Source organism: Chiloscyllium plagiosum, unplaced genomic scaffold (assembly GCF_037043375.1).
Source record: "Chiloscyllium plagiosum isolate Xiang-an unplaced genomic scaffold, Cpla_swu_hap1 HiC_scaffold_45, whole genome shotgun sequence".
NCBI classification, from domain to species: domain Eukaryota; kingdom Metazoa; phylum Chordata; class Chondrichthyes; order Orectolobiformes; family Hemiscylliidae; genus Chiloscyllium; species Chiloscyllium plagiosum.
In genome coordinates, this window is record NW_028270183.1 from 88,110,386 (window position 1) to 88,127,503 (window position 17,118).

Consider the following 17,118-nt stretch of genomic DNA (forward strand, 5'->3'; position numbering starts at 1 on the left):
GTATCTGCCAAATATATTTAATGACCATTGTTTGTCCCTCATTTTCCACAATCCGCTTGCACTCTCTATACATGTGAAGGGCTTCACCTGATTTTATTGTACTGTATTTTATTTATCAAACTCACAATATCACTTGTTCAGTATTCGCTGGACTTGCTGCCTTTACTATTCACTCTTCAAGGAGCACACTGGCCCTGCGTTCTCACTGCATCACTTTAAAATACTCCACTTTCCTAACATGGACCCAACTGCAGGGAGTTCCTCCCAGTCTCTGTTTGCCAGATCCTCTCTAATGATAGCAATACTGATAGGAGACTCAGATGTGAGGATGATAGACAGGAGACTGTGTGGCTGCAGAGGAGAACCCAGGATGATATGCTGCCTCCTGGATGCCAGGGTCAAGGATGTCTCTGAGCGGTTACTGAACATTCTGAATTGGGAGGGTGAACAGCCAGAGGTCATATTGCACATCGGTCCATATGGCAGAGGTAGGCAAAGGGATGGGGTCCTGTAAAATGAGTACAGGGAGTTAGAGGAGAAGTTAAAAAGGGAGGATATTGATATTAATGATCTCCAGATTACTCCCAGTGCCACGTGCCAGTGAGGATAGAAATAGAAAGATCAGCCGGATGGATATGTGGCTGAGAAGCTGGTGAAGCGGGCAGGGTTTTCAGTTCTTGGGCCATTGAGATCTCTTCTGGGGTAGAGGTGACCTGTACAAAGGGGATGGTTTGTACTTGAAGCAGAGGGGCACTAATATCCCAGGGAGGAAATTTTCTCGAGTTACCCAGGAGGATCTAAACTAGTTTGGCAGGGAGTTGTGACTCTGAGTAAGAGAGGGACCATCGAAAAGTCAGAGGAAAGTACATCAGCCATCAAGATCGAGGATAGCCAGGGGCATAGTCGAGGGAGGGTAAAGACTGCTAGTTTAAAGGGCATTTGTTTCAACATACTAGACCTGACTAGTAAGGCAGATGAGCTCAGAGCATGGATTAGCTCTGGGAACTGGGATATTATAGCTGTAACAGAAACATGGCTGAGAGAGGGCAGGACTGGCAGCTCACTGTTCCAGGATACAGAAGCTACAGGCGTGACAGAATGACAAGTAAGTGAGGAGGGAGCTGCCCCTTTGATTAGGAAGGGCATAACAACAGTGCTTAGAGACCATCAAATGAGGCCATATATTTAAAAGTTAGAAACAAAAAGGGGATGGTCTGTCTGCAGGGATAGTGTTCTAGACCCTCAAATGGCCAGTGGGTACTAGAGGAGAAAATGTGTCGTGAGTTTGCAGGTATCTATAAAAATAATAGAATAGCATTGGATGGAGATTTTAACTTCCACTGGATTGACTGGGTCACCCAGAGTGTAAAAGGCCTGTACTGGGTAGAATTTGTATAATGTGTACAAAAAAGTTTCTGAAACCAAGACGTAGACGGCTCTACGCTACTCAGGCGGGTGCAACACTGGATCTCTCCTCAGCAAACGAGGTCAGACAAGTGACTGAAGTATCAGTCCGAGAGCACATTGCGTCCAATGACCACAACTGTCTTTGTTTTAACAGAGTTATTGAAAAAGATCAGACGGGTTGACAGATTTAGGTCTTAAACTGGAACTGGGCCAATATTGGACCCATTCAGCAGGATCAAGCAGGGTTTGATTGGGTGAAGGTAAAAATCACACAACATCAGGCTATAGTCCAGATGGTTTACAGAGGAACCTCGATTATCTGAACGAGATGGGCGGGCACTATTTCGTTCGGATAATTGAGTGTTCAGTTAATCGATTCAATGCCTTTCCTCTGGGGCTCGGAGTTTTCAGTCCAGTCTGCTCTCTGTTCAAGTTACTAGGCAGCAGCAAGCCATGAGCAAGCCCCCACACCTTGCCAAACCCCAAAAACACATCCCGCTCGCCTACAAACCCATCCAACACCGCCCCCACCCGCCCCTAAATGTCACCCCCCACCTGTCCCAAACCCACGAAAAGCTGCCCCTGCCGCCAAAACCGACGAACATCACCCTCCACTCGCCGCCTGCCCCCACTTCCTAAACACGGTCGACATCAACCTCAGCCAGTCCCCAAACCCGTCCAACACTGCCCTCCGCATACCACACCCACTGTCCAATCCATGTCCACGGCCGTGTCCCCGGCCCCCTGCCCCCATCATCCCCTTCCCCCTTCTGGGCAGCTGGAGTGGACACCAACAGTAAGACATCTACTGCCTTTGCGGCGGTAAGTCTCCAAATAGCGCACATGCACATGCACACACACGCTCAGACAGCCACACACAACCTTTTACTGCAACATCTCAAAAAGTTTCACCTCTGCCTTATACAGGACAATGTTCGAGTGAATATCTGGGGAAGGGGGGGGGGGAGGGGTTAGGATTTATCCCTATATTTAACTCTCGGCTAAGTGTGGGGAGGGGGAGAGGGTGAGAGGTCAGTCATTTGGAGATGGTCCCTGGGCTCGATGTCCAGGACTGTTCTCAACAGCAATTCAGTCACCCGAGATCGGTTTTAATCAGTGTAAACAAAAATAAAACACAATCAGGGTTGAAACGGCTCTTTGATGTAATGTTTCTATTGGGACCTCAAGATCTCGTTTGAATAATCTGATATTGAGTTAATTGATATTTGGATAGTCGAGGTCCCTTTATATTTGAAAGCGCTAGATTTAGAAGCTCTGGTGGTCATTGTAAAAAGATAAAAGACTTAATCTAAGCTTGTTTAATATTTCATTCCATGACACTGCATTCCTGTTTCTATAAATTTGGTGCCTTAGGATTGTGCTCCACATCCACCAGTTGAAGAAGCAGTGCTTCGAAAGCTAGTGCTTGCAAATAAACCTGCTGGACTATAACCCGTGTTGTCTGATTATTAACTTTGCCCACCCCGGTTAAACACTGGCACGTCCAAATCATGACTAAAATCGATTGGGTCGGTCTGTTGGAATGAAAAGGAATGACTGGCAAATGGGAGGCTTTTAAACGTGTGATCTCAAGGATCCAGTATGTCCCTGTTAGGGTGAAGGGAAAAGCTAGCAGGTTTAGGAATCCCTGGCCCATGAGAGGTGTCGTCACACTGTTCAGGAAAATTAGGAAGGCACACATTGTCTTTAATGTTTCCGTATCTATGTAACCTCTGACAGTCCTAAAGACATGATCAATCTGGGGAGACCCAAAAGGCCTCTCAGGTCCCTGCAGCACTCCCAACCAGTAGATCCCACCCCAAATCATATGGCTTTCAGTTCCTCTCAGACTCACTATCTGTGTAACATCCTCCCATCACTAGTACCCCACTATTAATGTCATCTCCTCCAGTCTCTCCATCCACTACTCATCTCCATAACCTTCTCCAGCACTTACACCTCTATCTGTGTAAACGTCACCCTCCCCTACAACCCTTCCCACTTTGACCATTCTGGAGGAGGTTACTAATGCTCCCTTATCTGTGAAACTGTATCCAACCAAAATGACTGCCCTTCTGGAAAATCTGTCAGACTCCACACCCTCTGTATCTAACTAACCTGCAGAACCTAAACCTTCCTGTATCTATAAACATCATCCATGACTACCCTCCATATCTCTGTTTGGTCCTCCAGTCTATACAACCCACTTTCTCTCTAAACTTCTCCATTCACCTAAAACACTCCTGTCTGTGTAAACCACTCCATCCTACCAACATCCATATCTGTGTAAACTGTTCCATCCCTCCCAACCTCCACAGCTCCATGAACTCCTGCAGGCCCAACAGCCCTCCACATTTCTGTAACACCCTCGTCGTTCTATGGTCCTCCCTTCCTGTGAAACCACCCCAGTCCCCACAGCCCTCCCAGCCTGGGTCGTCTGTTCCAGATCAGATCATTGGTGTTTCTGTTACCTGTGCACTCCGAACAAACCTTCCTAATTGTATCTATTCACTCAGATCCCATCCTCTCCAGCCTCCCGAAACACTTTCCTGCCATTGTGACCCTCCCTATTTAGGACACAACAGTACAGCACAGTACAGGCCCTTCGGCCCTTGATAATGTGCCAATCTTTTATCCTATTCTAAGGTCAAACTAACCTGCAGACCATTCAAAGAAGAAAAGAACAAAGAAAATTCCTACACAGGAACAGGCCCTTCGACCTTCCACGCCTGTGCTGATCCAGATCCTCTGTCTAAACCTGCTGCCTATTTTCTAAGGATCTGTATCCTTTTGCTTCCTGCCCATTCATGCATCTGCCTAGATACATCTTAAATGAGGTCATCGTTCCTGCCTCTACCACCTCCGCTGGCAACGCATTCCAGGCCCCATCACCCGCTGCATAAAGACCGTTCCACGTATGTCTGTCCTAAATCTTTCCCCTCTCACTTTGAGATTGTGACCCCCAATAAGTGCATTCCACACTCTGAGGAAAAAAGCTTCTTGCTATCCACCATGTCTACACATCACATGAGTTTGTAGACATCAATCAGGTTCCCAGTCAACCTTTGTGTTTCCAATAAAATATATTCAACCTCTCTTTATAGCTAGCCCCTTCCATGCCAGACAACCTCTGCACTCTCCCCACAGCATCCACATCCTTTTGGTAATGTGGTGATCAGTATTGTATGTAACATTCCAAATGTGGCCGAACCAAAATCCAATACAACTGTAACATGACTGCCAACTTTTTTACTCTATAGCCCGTCCAATGAAGGAAATCATGCTGTATGCCGCCTTAACCACTTTACTGACCTGCGTTGTCACCTTCAAGGAACAATGGACCTGAATACCCAGGTCTCTCTGTACATCAATTTTCCACAGGACTTTTCCATTTCTGTATAGTTCACTTTTGAATTGGATCTTGTGAAATGCATCCCCTCGAATTTGCCTCGGTTGAACTCCCCATCTGCCATTTCTCTGCCCATCTCTCCAATCGATCTATATACACCGCTGTGTTCTCTGACTGTCCCCATCACTACCTGCTACTCCACTAACCTTAGTGTTATCTGCAAACTTGCTAATCAGGCAACTGGATACCTTCCTCCAAATCATTTATGTATATCACAAACAGCAGTGGACCCAGCACGGATCCCCGTGGAACACCACAGGGCACAGGTCTCCATTTTGAGAAATTCATTTTACTGTAATCGATGTGCATTTCCAAAAGTTAATTAAATGTCCCTAATGTAACTCTCTCTGCCACCAACGCTGGCAGTACATTCCACATACCCACCAACCTCTGTGTAACACCCTCTGATATCTCCCATAAACCTTCCTCCAAGTACCTTAAAATTATGCCCCATCTTTATAGCCATTTTCACAATGGGAAAATTCTCGGGCCATCCACTCTGTGTATGCCTCTCATCATCTCGTACGTCTCTTATCATCTCGTACACCTCGATCAAGACAGCTCTCATCCTTTTTCATTCCAATGAGAAAAACCCTGGCTTCCCCAACATTTTTTCATTAGGCCTGCCCTCCAATCCAGAAAACATCCTTACAAATCTCTGCACCCACTTCAAAGCTTCCACATCTTTCCTATAATGAGGCGACCGGAACATAACACAATATTCCAAGTGTGGACTAACTAGGGCTGTATGGAGCTGCAGCATAACCTCACAGGTCTTAAACTCAATCCCTTGGCTAATGAAAGCTAACACATCACACGCCTTCGTACCATCCCTATCAACTTGGCTGGCATCTTTGAAGGATCTATGGACGTGGACCCCAAGGTTCTTCTGTTTCTCCAAACTACGAAGAATCCTGCCTTTAACCCAGTAGAGGTTTTCAGCAGAATCATTCAATCTTAAACCCTCCCTATTTTGGTATCTTCCTCCAGTCCCCACAAAACTCATAAACTGTGAAACGTCTTCCCGTCCCTACAATCCTCCTAAGCTCCGTAACCTCCTTTATTGACATGAACGCTCAAAACTACCAAAGCCAATTTTAGCCACTTTAATATTACTAATAACTGCAAAATCCTCCAATCCTGATATTCCTCCCTAACTCTGTAAGCCCCACCATCATCTAGTACCCTTCTGTGGAACATTGCAGAGGAAGAAAGAGTTGTAGAGTCCGGGTCATGTTACGGAGGTAGGAAGGGCTGCAGAACCTGGAGGATGGTACAAATGTAGGAAGGGACGGAGATCCTGCAGGAGGTTAGAGGGAGCGGGATTCATATAACATGCAGGATGGAACCGTGACTGCAATGTGGAACCTGAAGGATATTTTAGACTGAATGATTCATTTCTTTTTTTTATTAGACTATTGGGCCGATCTTGATGACCTAGTTTTGCTGATGTTTACCAGAATTGGCTGTGCACAGCTTCAGATTCCCAGGCTGGGAAATGTGAGTTCAGATGTGAATATATTTGCCCGACACTGACCTGGTGCTGCTCTAGTAGAAAGTACTCTACGTGTATCTGGTAACCTCCAGATCGACAGGACTGACCAGAGCTCACCTCATCAAAGCCTTCGTTTAGAATGTTCTATTTTATTATTATTATTTTCAAGTGTCAGTTTCGTGAGATGCAGGAATTGGGGTGATTCAATTTTAAGAGATTGAAACCTTTATCATTGGAGATTGGGAGGCCTTCAAAAATGAGATAACGGCTATCCAGAGACAGTACATAGTATTCCTGTTAGTGTGGAAGGAAATGCTGGTGGGTGTAGGGTATGCTGGATGACGAGAGAATGAAGATTTTGGTTAAGAAAAAGAAGGAAACATTTGTCAGGTATAGACACGAGAAATCAAGTGAATTCTCAGAATATAAAGGCAGGAGGAGTATACTTAATGGGAAATCAGTAGGGTAAAAAGGGGACGTGAGATAGCTTTGACAAATGGTGCTCAGGAGAATCCAAAGGGTTTTTATAAATACATAAACGACAAGAGGGTAACTAGGGAGAAAATAGGGCCCCTCAAAGATCAACAAGGCAGCCTTTGTGTGCAGCCGGAGGAGATGGTGGCGATACTATATAAGTATTTTGCATCAGTGTTTACTGTGGCGAAGAAAATGGAGGATATAGAATGTGGGGAAGTAGATGGTGACGTCTTGAAAAGCGTCCATATCGAAAAGGAGGAGGTGCCGGATGTCTTGAAATGCATAAAAGCGCATAAATCCCCAGGCTCTGAGCAGGTGTACCTTGGAATCTGTGGGAAGCTAGGGAAGTTACTGATGGGCCCTTTGCTGATAAATTTGTCTCATTGATTATCACAGGTGAGGTGCTTAAAGACTGGAGGTTGGCTAACGTGGTGCCACCATTTAAGAAAGGTGGTAAGGGAAAGCTAGGGAACTACAGACTAGTGAGCCTGACATCAGTAGTGGATAAATTGTTGAAGGGAATCCTACGAGATAGGATTTACATGTATTTAGAAAGGCAAGGAATGACTAGGGATAGTCAGCATGGCTTTGTGTGTGGGAAATCATGTCTCAAGCAATTGATTGCTCCTTTTGAAGAAGTAACAAAAAGGATTGATGAGGGCCAATCATTAGATGTGATTTCTATAGACTTCAGTGAGGTGCTTGAAATAGTTCCTCATGGGAGATTGTTTAGCAAGGTTAGATCTCATGGAATACAGGGAGAACTGGCTGTTTGGATACAGAACTGGCTCGATGGTAGAAGACAGAAGGTGGTGGCGGAGGGCTGCGTTTGTGGGCGGCATGGTGGCACAGTGGTTAGCACTGTTGCCTCACAGCACCAGAGACCCGGGTTCAATTCCCGCCTCAGGCGATTGACTGTGTGGAGTTTGCACGTTCTCCCCGTGTCTGCGTCGGTTTCCCCCTGGTGCTCCGGTTTCCTCCCACAGTCCAAAGATGTGCAGGTCAGGTGAGTTGACCATGCTAAATTGCCCATAGTGTTAGGTTAGGGGTATGGGTGGGTTTCGCTTCGGCGGGTCGGTGTGGACTTGTTGGGCCGAAGGGCCTGTTTCCACACTGTAATGTAATGTAATCTAATCTAATCACACTGGAGGATGATGGTGTGCCACAAAGATCGGTGCTTGTATCACTATGTGTTGTCATGATATTAATGATTTTGACATGAACATAGGAGGTACAGTTAACAAGTTTGCAGATGACGCCAAAATTTGAGATATAGTGGGTAGTGAAGAAGGTTACCTCAGATTACAACGGGATCTGGATCAGATATGCAAATGGGCTGAGAAGTGACAGATGGAGTTTAATTTCGATAAATGTGAGGTGCTGCATTTTGGGAAAGCACATCTGAGCAGGACTTGTACACTTAATGTGAAGGTCCTCGGGAATGTTGCTGAAAAAAGAGACCTTGGAGTTCATAACTCCTTGAAAGTAGAGTCGCAGGTAAGCGGATAGTGAAGACGGTGTTTGGTATGCTTTCCTCTATTGGTCATAGCATTGATTATAGGAGATTGGGGGTCATATTACAGCTGTACAGCACACTGGTTAGGACACTTTTGGAATATTGCGTGCATTTTTGGTCTTTTTCCTATTGGAAGGATGTTGTGAAACTTGAAAGGGTTTAGAAAGGTTTTACTAGGATGTTGCCAGGGTTGGAGGATTTGAGCTATCGGGAGAGGCTGAAGTGACTGGGACTGTTTTCCCTGGAGCGTCAGAGGCTAAGGGGTGACATTCTTGAGGTTTATAAAATCATGAGGGGCATGGATAGGATAAACAGACAAGGTCTTTTCCCTGGGGTGGTGGAGATCAGAGCTGGAGGGCATAGGTTTAGGGTGAGAGATGAAAGATTTAAAAGGGACCTTAGGGGCAACGTTTTCACGCAGAGTGTGGTGCATGTATGGAATGTACTGCCAGAGGAAGTGGTGGAGGCTGGTACAATTGCAGTATTCAGAAGGCATCTGGATTGGTATATGGATAAAAAGGGTTTAGTGGGATATGGGCCAAGTGCTGGTAGATGGGACGAGATTACGATAGGATATCTGGGTGGCGTGGACAAATTGGACCGAAGGGTATGTTTATGTGCTGTACCTCTCTAGGACTCTCTGGGTCTAAATGTTTTCCACTGTTCATTTACAGACTGACATTTTGTTTACCTTGGTCAGTTCTCTTTCAAAATCATGTAATTGGTTTTGTTACTGATGCTCGGGTGTGCTTTATGGTCACTTTAAAATGTCATAATCTCTTTGAATTCCGGTGTAATTTTTTGGAGGATCTCGGTGTGATATTACTCATTCACTCAGTATCATCACCCAACGGTCGATCTGAGATAGTTACATCCTAGCTATTTGCACAATGTGTTATTCAAAGAAACACTGACAAAAACATTCAAGGAGGATCTTGGAAAATATCAATCTTGCCAATGTGTCTGTCCCAGATTATACAAAGATTGAAGTCTCCAGAATTTATCTCACCACCTTTGCTACAAATTCTAATGAATTCCTGTTTAATGCAGGGATGAGCAATGAAATACTGCAAGGCAGCATAAAAACTGTTCTCCTGCTTATGTTTTTGACACATAGCACCCAGAATTTACATTCAGGCTGATTCAGCTGCATAATCTGTGGCCAAATGCTTTCTCTGTAATCCCTTTGTTATCCATTAGTGTCAGGGTTCCCATCTTGCTTTTCCATTCTGCCTGAGATCCTGTAAGGTTGTTTACTGTTGAATATTTATGTTCCACCTTTTGTTCAATCTGTAACCACGTCTATCTGGTGACTAGGTCTCATTTTCTCTGTGTCACAAGTCTATTACCTTATTGTAGATACTTTGCCCATTCCAAAAAAAATGATAATTTCCTCTTTCCCACAATGTCCTGTCACAAACTGATTCATTGATGTACAGTTTTTGTTAAACTCTGTCCCTTCCTGTTTCTTTCTGCTTGTCTTCAGCCACATTCCCATGCTGTTCCGAGGCTTCACATTTTCCCTTTGGATTTGGAAAGCTCCTTTCACCTGTACCCTCTCTCTACACCCTCCATGTCAGTTTAAAGCCTGTCCATAAACCTACCGACATGACTGGCCAGGACACTGGTGCCAGCAGTGTTAGTTTTAATTCACTCGTGAGATATTGCTGTCTCTGGCTGGCCAGCATCGCATGCCCACTCTGACCAGCCTTAGAGCTGAGTGGCTTGCCAGACCATTACAGAGGGCATTTGAGAGTCAATCCCATTGTTCTGGGTCTGGATTCATATGTAGTCTAGACTGGCAGCCTATAGCAGATTTCCTTACTTAAAGGGTATTAAGTAGTCAGATGGGTATCCCTGCTACCGGCATTAAATTCTGGATGAACAGTCTAGTGAGAGTCACACGAGGCCATTGCCTGGCCCACTGATAGCTCCCTCATCCCTGAGTACTGATCCCAGTGCACCTTCTTCTTGACCGTGATTTGATCCTGATAACTTCCTGCACCCTGGTGATATCACACAGTCTCTCTCCATGTGATATGTGTCACTGTGAGGGTTTAATTGATGCCGATGACTGCACCTTTTGCAGCTACTCCAGATCCTGAACCAACAGAATTCTCCACTCCAGGGAGATGCAGCAACACAGACCAGGGATGGAGATTGGGATTTTCCAGGTCTCTGTGGGACTTGGTGCCATTGTCCATGTGTAACCCTCACTGCATCAGTCTGATTTCCCATTCTGTTCATTTCTCTGTCTCCTGTAGGTACTCAGGATGCTCCTGACTCAGCAGAATTCCCAATTCCTGTTTCGTCATCACCACACTGAAGACAGTTGGTCAGCCAGAGAGATGGAGAGTGAGATCTGGAGCCTTCAGTAAATCCTGCAGTGAGGTAAGATCACTCACAGTGAACAGAGCAGAGTGTATTTAATACATCGAACTTTGGTCCAGAAGACATGACACAGACACAGTGTTGAAGCACGAACACAGAGCATGATGGTCCCAGGCTCAATCCCCACCCTCTTGTTTCCTTTCATCTCTGCTGTACTGAGCCTACCTGTGTCAGTATAAGAAGTTGACAGTTATCAATCCAGGCCTGTGCTGTCTTAGTGAGGATCAGTACAACCGAGGGGAAAGCAGGTCTCCCTCAAGGAGATGGTATTGAACCCTGGGATCTTTCTGTTCTATATTCACACATTGTCTCTTGTCGTGTGATAGAGTCATACAGGAAGGAAACATGCCTTTCGGTCCAACTCATTTGTGCCAGTGTCTGGAATACTTGTAATTCCCAGAAAATTTCCTGCTTCTGTAACCTCCACACCCCCACACCCCCATATTCCCGCGGTATATTTGAAACCTACTCCGATGCTGACGACTCTCCCTCTGTGTAAATTGCTCCAGTGTCGATAACATGCCCAATCTCAATAACCTCATCCTGCACTCAGTACAATAATTCCTATTTCTGTAGTCTTGCACAATACTTACGTGCCCCCGGTTCTGTGCACTCCTCCAGCCTGGACCAAAATACCCTCCTGTGTACCTTCCTCAAGCCCCAAGAGAACATAATATCACTGTAACCTTCTGCAGGCCCTATAACACTCCTACCTACTGGCCTATAGCACCACATGACCTCAGTAACCTGCTCCCAACCTTACTGAGTACCTTATCTGCATAAACATCTCCAGACACTTTTCAAGCCACAACAACACTGCACATCTCTGTTTGCTCCTCCACTCCGTATAGTCCTCCCAGCACCTCAAACATTGTCTCTGTGTAAATCTGCAATTTGGGGCAGCACGGTGGCTCAGTGGTGAGTAATGCTGCCTCACAGCGCCAGGGACCCAGGTTCGATTCCAGCGTTGAGTGACTGTCTGTGTGGAGTTTGCACATTGTCCCCGTGTCTGTGTGGCTTTCCTCTGACACTCCAAAGATGTGCAGGTCAGGTGAATTGGCTATTCTAAGTTGCCCATAGTGTTAGGTGCATTGTCAGAGAGAAGTGGGTCTGGGTCGGTTACTCTTTGGTGGGTCGGTGTGGACTTGTTGGGCCGAAGTACCTGTGCCCATGCTGTAGGGTTTCTAATATAAACTCTCCCTCTGCGTTCCATATTATTGTCCCTAAATATATCCCTCTATCCATAAACAGCCCCAAACCCTTCAAACCTCCAAGTCTGTGTGAACTCCCACAGCTCCAACATCCCTCCTTCACTGTGTTACCCTTTTCAGTCCTGAAACACTCTGAAAATGTGAACATCCTACAATCCTCCCTATCTGCGTAATCCTCTCATGTCCCTGTAACACCCCCGATCTGTGGAACCAACTCCAATGCTTGTGACTCTCCCGATCAGTTTCTACAAGACTGGCTATCTATGTAACATCCTCCTGTCGCTATCACCCGCCCTGTCAATGTAAGCTCCTCCAGTCTCCCCATCAATCTAATCATCTCCATAACCTTCTTCAGCTCTTACACCCCTATCTGTGTAAACGTTACATTCCCCTTCAACTATCCCTAAAGCAGAAACCTCCTCCAGTGTCTGCAATACTCCTTATCTGTGTTAGTCTCTCCAGGCTCTATTGCTGTTCCTTTCTCTGTAAGCTCTGACAGATTGTCCAGCTTTCCGGTCCATATAATTTCCAGAACCTCAGCATCCGACATCAACAAATGAATTCATTAACTACAGCCTTCCATATCTCTGTTCGTCCCTCAATTCCATCAAACTTCATAGTCTCTGTAAATAGCACCATTCCATAAAATACTCCCTGTCTGCGTAAGCTACCCCAATCCTATACTGAGAAGCCTCACTGTCCTTTTGATCACCTGTGGTCCCTTCAGATCTCCCTGTATCTTCCCTGACTCCAATGAATACAGCTCATCTCATGTTATAACTCCTCTAACTCATATGTTACTCCTCATCTCTGTGATATTCTTCAGTTACTGCAATTCTCATTCTTTATCTCCAGAGCTTCCAATCCTCCTGATCAATGTAAGGTTATTGATCTCCTACAGCATGTTTAACACCTCTAGCAGCCTCCAACTCCTCAATGCATCCTGTTGCTGTAACCTTCTCAAATGCTACAGCTCACTGTCTTTGTAATATCTTCAGTATCTGCAACCCTGTTGATTTTTGTCACCTCCTCCAGAACAGCACTCCACATCTCTGTGTAACTGATGAGAATGCTGTAAACCTGCCTTCACAGTCCTCAGTATCTCTCTGAACTCCTGCAGCCCTACAACCCTCAGTATCTCTGGTTCCTCCAATCCCTATAATTCTCCCTGGCTGTGTGAACTGATCCAGCCCCTTCCACCCTCCCTTTCCCAATCACTCCTGCAGCTCCAACTACTGTCCATTTCAGTGTAATTCCTGGCACCAACAATCCTCCCGGTCTCTATAAACTCCTGCAGCTCCAACTACCACCCCAATCTGTGTAATCTCTAGTCCGTCCAAACCTCCCTTTCTGTAGCTCCAAATACCACCCAATCTGTCTAATCTTCAGTGCCTCCAACCGTCCCTTTCTCTAAAATATTCTATAGTTCCAACTACCACCAATATCTGTGTAATCTTCAGTCCCGACAACCCTCCCAGTCTCTGTATCTCCTGAATCTCCAACGACCACCCCTATCCGAGTAATCTCTAGTCCCTATATTCCTCCTGATCTCTGTAACTCCTTCTGGACTGATATCCCTGTAACTCTCCTTGACATCTTTCAGCCCGTCAACCGATCAGAAATCTAATCACCAACAGTGATCTCAAACCACCCGAGCTCTGTAACATTCTCCAGTCTCTACAACCCAGCTTTTCTCTGTTAGTTTCTCTGGTAACTGTATTCCCTTTTATCTCCAGTTACAGATCCTTGCTCAGGGAAACAATGTCTCAGGACTGAATCTGTAAGAACACACGAATCTTCGTTGTATCAATAAATTTGCCTCATTTTCTAAAATTTAATGACTGCAAGTTCAACCTTCTCCATCTCTTCTTATCAATATCCCTCCATTTTGAAGATCAGCCTGGTGAACCTTCACTGGGCTTCCTCCAATGCAAGGACATTTTTCCTCCAGATAGGGGACCAAATCTGTTCACTGTATTCTCACTGTGGGCTGACAGGAGTCCTCTATAGTTGTTACAAGCCTTCCCTATTTTTATTCTCCATTCCCTTTGGAATCAATGCCAGCATTCCATTTGCCTTCTCTTTGTCCTGCTTGCCCTGTATACCACCTTTCTGAGATTTATACACAAGGATTCCCAAGTTACTCTGTGATGTAGCTTTCTGCAGTTGATCTGAAACCAAGAAGTGACATCAATAATCAGGAAGGTGCTGGAATGTATGGTGAACAATATGCCAGAAATGCGAACTGCACAGTTAGAAACCTATGGAAAAAGCGCAGTCCATACGACCATCATTTATAGGAGTAGAATTAAGCCATTCGGTCCATCGGGTCTATTTCACTATTCGATTATGGTTGAATTGTTTCTCAACCTCGTTCTCTCACTCACTCCCTGTAACCCTTGATCTCCTTACTCATCAAAAACCTAGCTATCTCTGAATCACTTAGCACCCACAGCCCCATGAGGTAGTGAGTTCCACAGATCCATCACCCTCTGGCTGAAAAAATCCTCCACATCTCTATTCAAAAGGGTCGTCCCTTAACTCTGAAGCTGTGCCCTTGGCCCCTAGTCTCTCCTGCTCATGGAAACATCTTGCCCTCGTCCACACCATCTAGGCCCCTCAGTATTCTGTAAGTTTGAATGAGATTCTGCCGCTGCCTATGAAACTTCATCAAGTGCAGACCCAGAGACTTCACCTGCTCCGCATATGACACAAATTTCATCCCTGGGATTGTTTTTGGAAACCCATTTCTCGTACCCATTCACTTCCTTTGTCCAGACTCTTAATGTATAACGCGTGGAGTGTAGTCCCAACACTGACCCCTGCGGAGCTCCCCTCATCACCAGTTCCCATCGTGAAAAAGACCCCTTTCTTCACACTCTCTGGCTTGTGCCAATCAAACAAATCCTCTACCCATGCTAAGCATGTTGTTCTGAAATGGAAATTTCATTTCACACACACTGCTGGATTTATTTTTCAGTCTGGCTATAAACAGCAGAGTTTCACCATTACCTTCCCATCTGTAATTCCCTGGAGAAGGTGGTGGTGAGCTGCCTTCCTGACCCATTGCAGTCCTTTGGGTGTACGGACAGACACAGTGCTGGGAGGATGGTGCGTGTCTTGGAGGGCACCTTGGAAATGCTGGTGTTCCCGTGTACCTGGAGCTCCTGTCCTTCCAGGGTATAGTGGTTCCAGGTTTATGAAGGGCTGTTGAAAGACCCTGCCTGAGTGACCTCTATTCGAAAGGGTCTGAAGAAGGGCTTATGCCCGAAACGTCGATTCTCCTGTTCCCTGGATGCTGCCTGACCTGCTGCGCTTTTCCAGCAACACATTTTCAGCTCTGACCTCAGTGCTAATTGTAGATCTTTTATTCCTTCATTCATTAATGAACACGAGCTTTGTTGACTGACCCAGCATTTATTGTTGAGTTTGAGTTGTCCCTGAGAAGGTGATGGTGAGCTGCCTTCCTGAGCCACTGCTGTTGTTATCTCTGTACCCTCCGGCAGGCACTACAACACTCCTCATGTCTGTAACTGCATACAGATAATGCAGCTCTCCCTTTCATATCTGACATCCTCCCCGCCATATACATCTGACAGTTCCTCACAATATCTCACCTCCTCCATTCCCATCTGTGCTCGAGATCACTAAAATTTCTTTATTCTTGTTTAAACTTCTGATCACCAAAAATCTCTCCCTTTTTAAAATTGTAACTCCTTCAGTTTCTGTTACTCTCCATCTAACTGTAATCAATGACAGCACAGGTTCCCTTCCTAAATGTCTATAATTATAATGGTTGTATGTGTTAAATTGGCGCTTTTCTTCCTCCTTATACATCTCAGGACTTCCAGACCCTACAATTCCACTATTTGGAATGCCCCCATTCTCTGCATCTCCTCATGTTCTGAGGGTCCTTGAAAACCACCAGTGCCCCAAAGGTTTATGTTCCCCCCAGTTACTGCAAGTCTTCTCACTCTGTCACATGCAAGTCTGTCACATCCAAGTCTCCATCCAAGTCTCCAGGACCAGACAACATTTGCTGGATGTCAATTTCCTTTTATTGAAGTCTACACATTACCGTAACCAGTTCAGAAAAAGCTCCGTCATGAACAAGCCACCATCTCTCTATTTCCTTTGCCTTTTTCAGTGTCTGAAACTCTCGCAGTATCTTCCAGTAAGCTTCTGTAGTTGCTGCAGGTCTGCCTAGCTCCCCAGATAACTTGTTCCATCCCATATAGCTCGCTCAATCACTGTAAAATCCTCTGCTCTGTCTAATCCTCCTCTTTCCCACTGTCTTCCAGGCACAACAGCGATCCTGTAAGAGAGCAGAGCAGAATGCGATGTTATAAATCTCAGCTGAGGCTTGAGGCCTACCATTACCTGGGAGTCACAAAGGGAGAGAACCTGAGAGAGATCAGCACAGAGCGGGTGAATATAAATCAGCAGCGAGGATCGAGGCCGGCTGGGACTTGGAGTTAGAGAAGCAGCAAAGCAGGAGGCTCGAAATCAGCACCGAGTCACAGAGGAAGTGACCATGTGAGGGAGCAACTTGGAGCAGGAGCATGAGGCTAACATACCTGCGAGTTACAGAGGCAGCAACGTGGGAGGATATAAATCAGCACTGAGGATCAAGGCCTTACCGTGCCTAAGAGTCACAGAGATGGTGACCTTGTGAGGGAGCGGAATGGAGGTGGAGCTGGAGTATTACACGTACCTGGGAGTCACAGAGGCGGTGACCCTGTGAGGGAGCAGAGTGCAGTGGGAGCCGGAGGATTACATGTACCTGGGAGTCACAGAGACGGTGACGCTGTGAGGGAGCAGAGTGGAATACAAGCTGGAGTACTACATGCACCTGGGAGTTACAGAGACGGTGACGCTGTGAGGGAGCAGAGTGGAATACAAGCTGGAGTACGACATGCACCTGGGAGTTACAGAGACGGTGACGCTGTGAGGGAGCAGAGTGGAGTACAAGCTGGAGTACGACATGCACCTGGAAGTTACAGAGACGGTGACGCTGTGAGGGAGCAGAGTGGAGTACAAGCTGGAGTACGACATGCACCTGGGAGTTACAGAGACGGTAACGCTGTGAGGGAGCAGAGTGGAGTACAAGCTGGAGTACTACATGCACCTGGGAGTTGCAGAGACGGTGACGCTGTGAGGGAGCAGAGTGGAATTGGAGCTGGAGGAGGACATGTACCTGGAAGTTACAGAG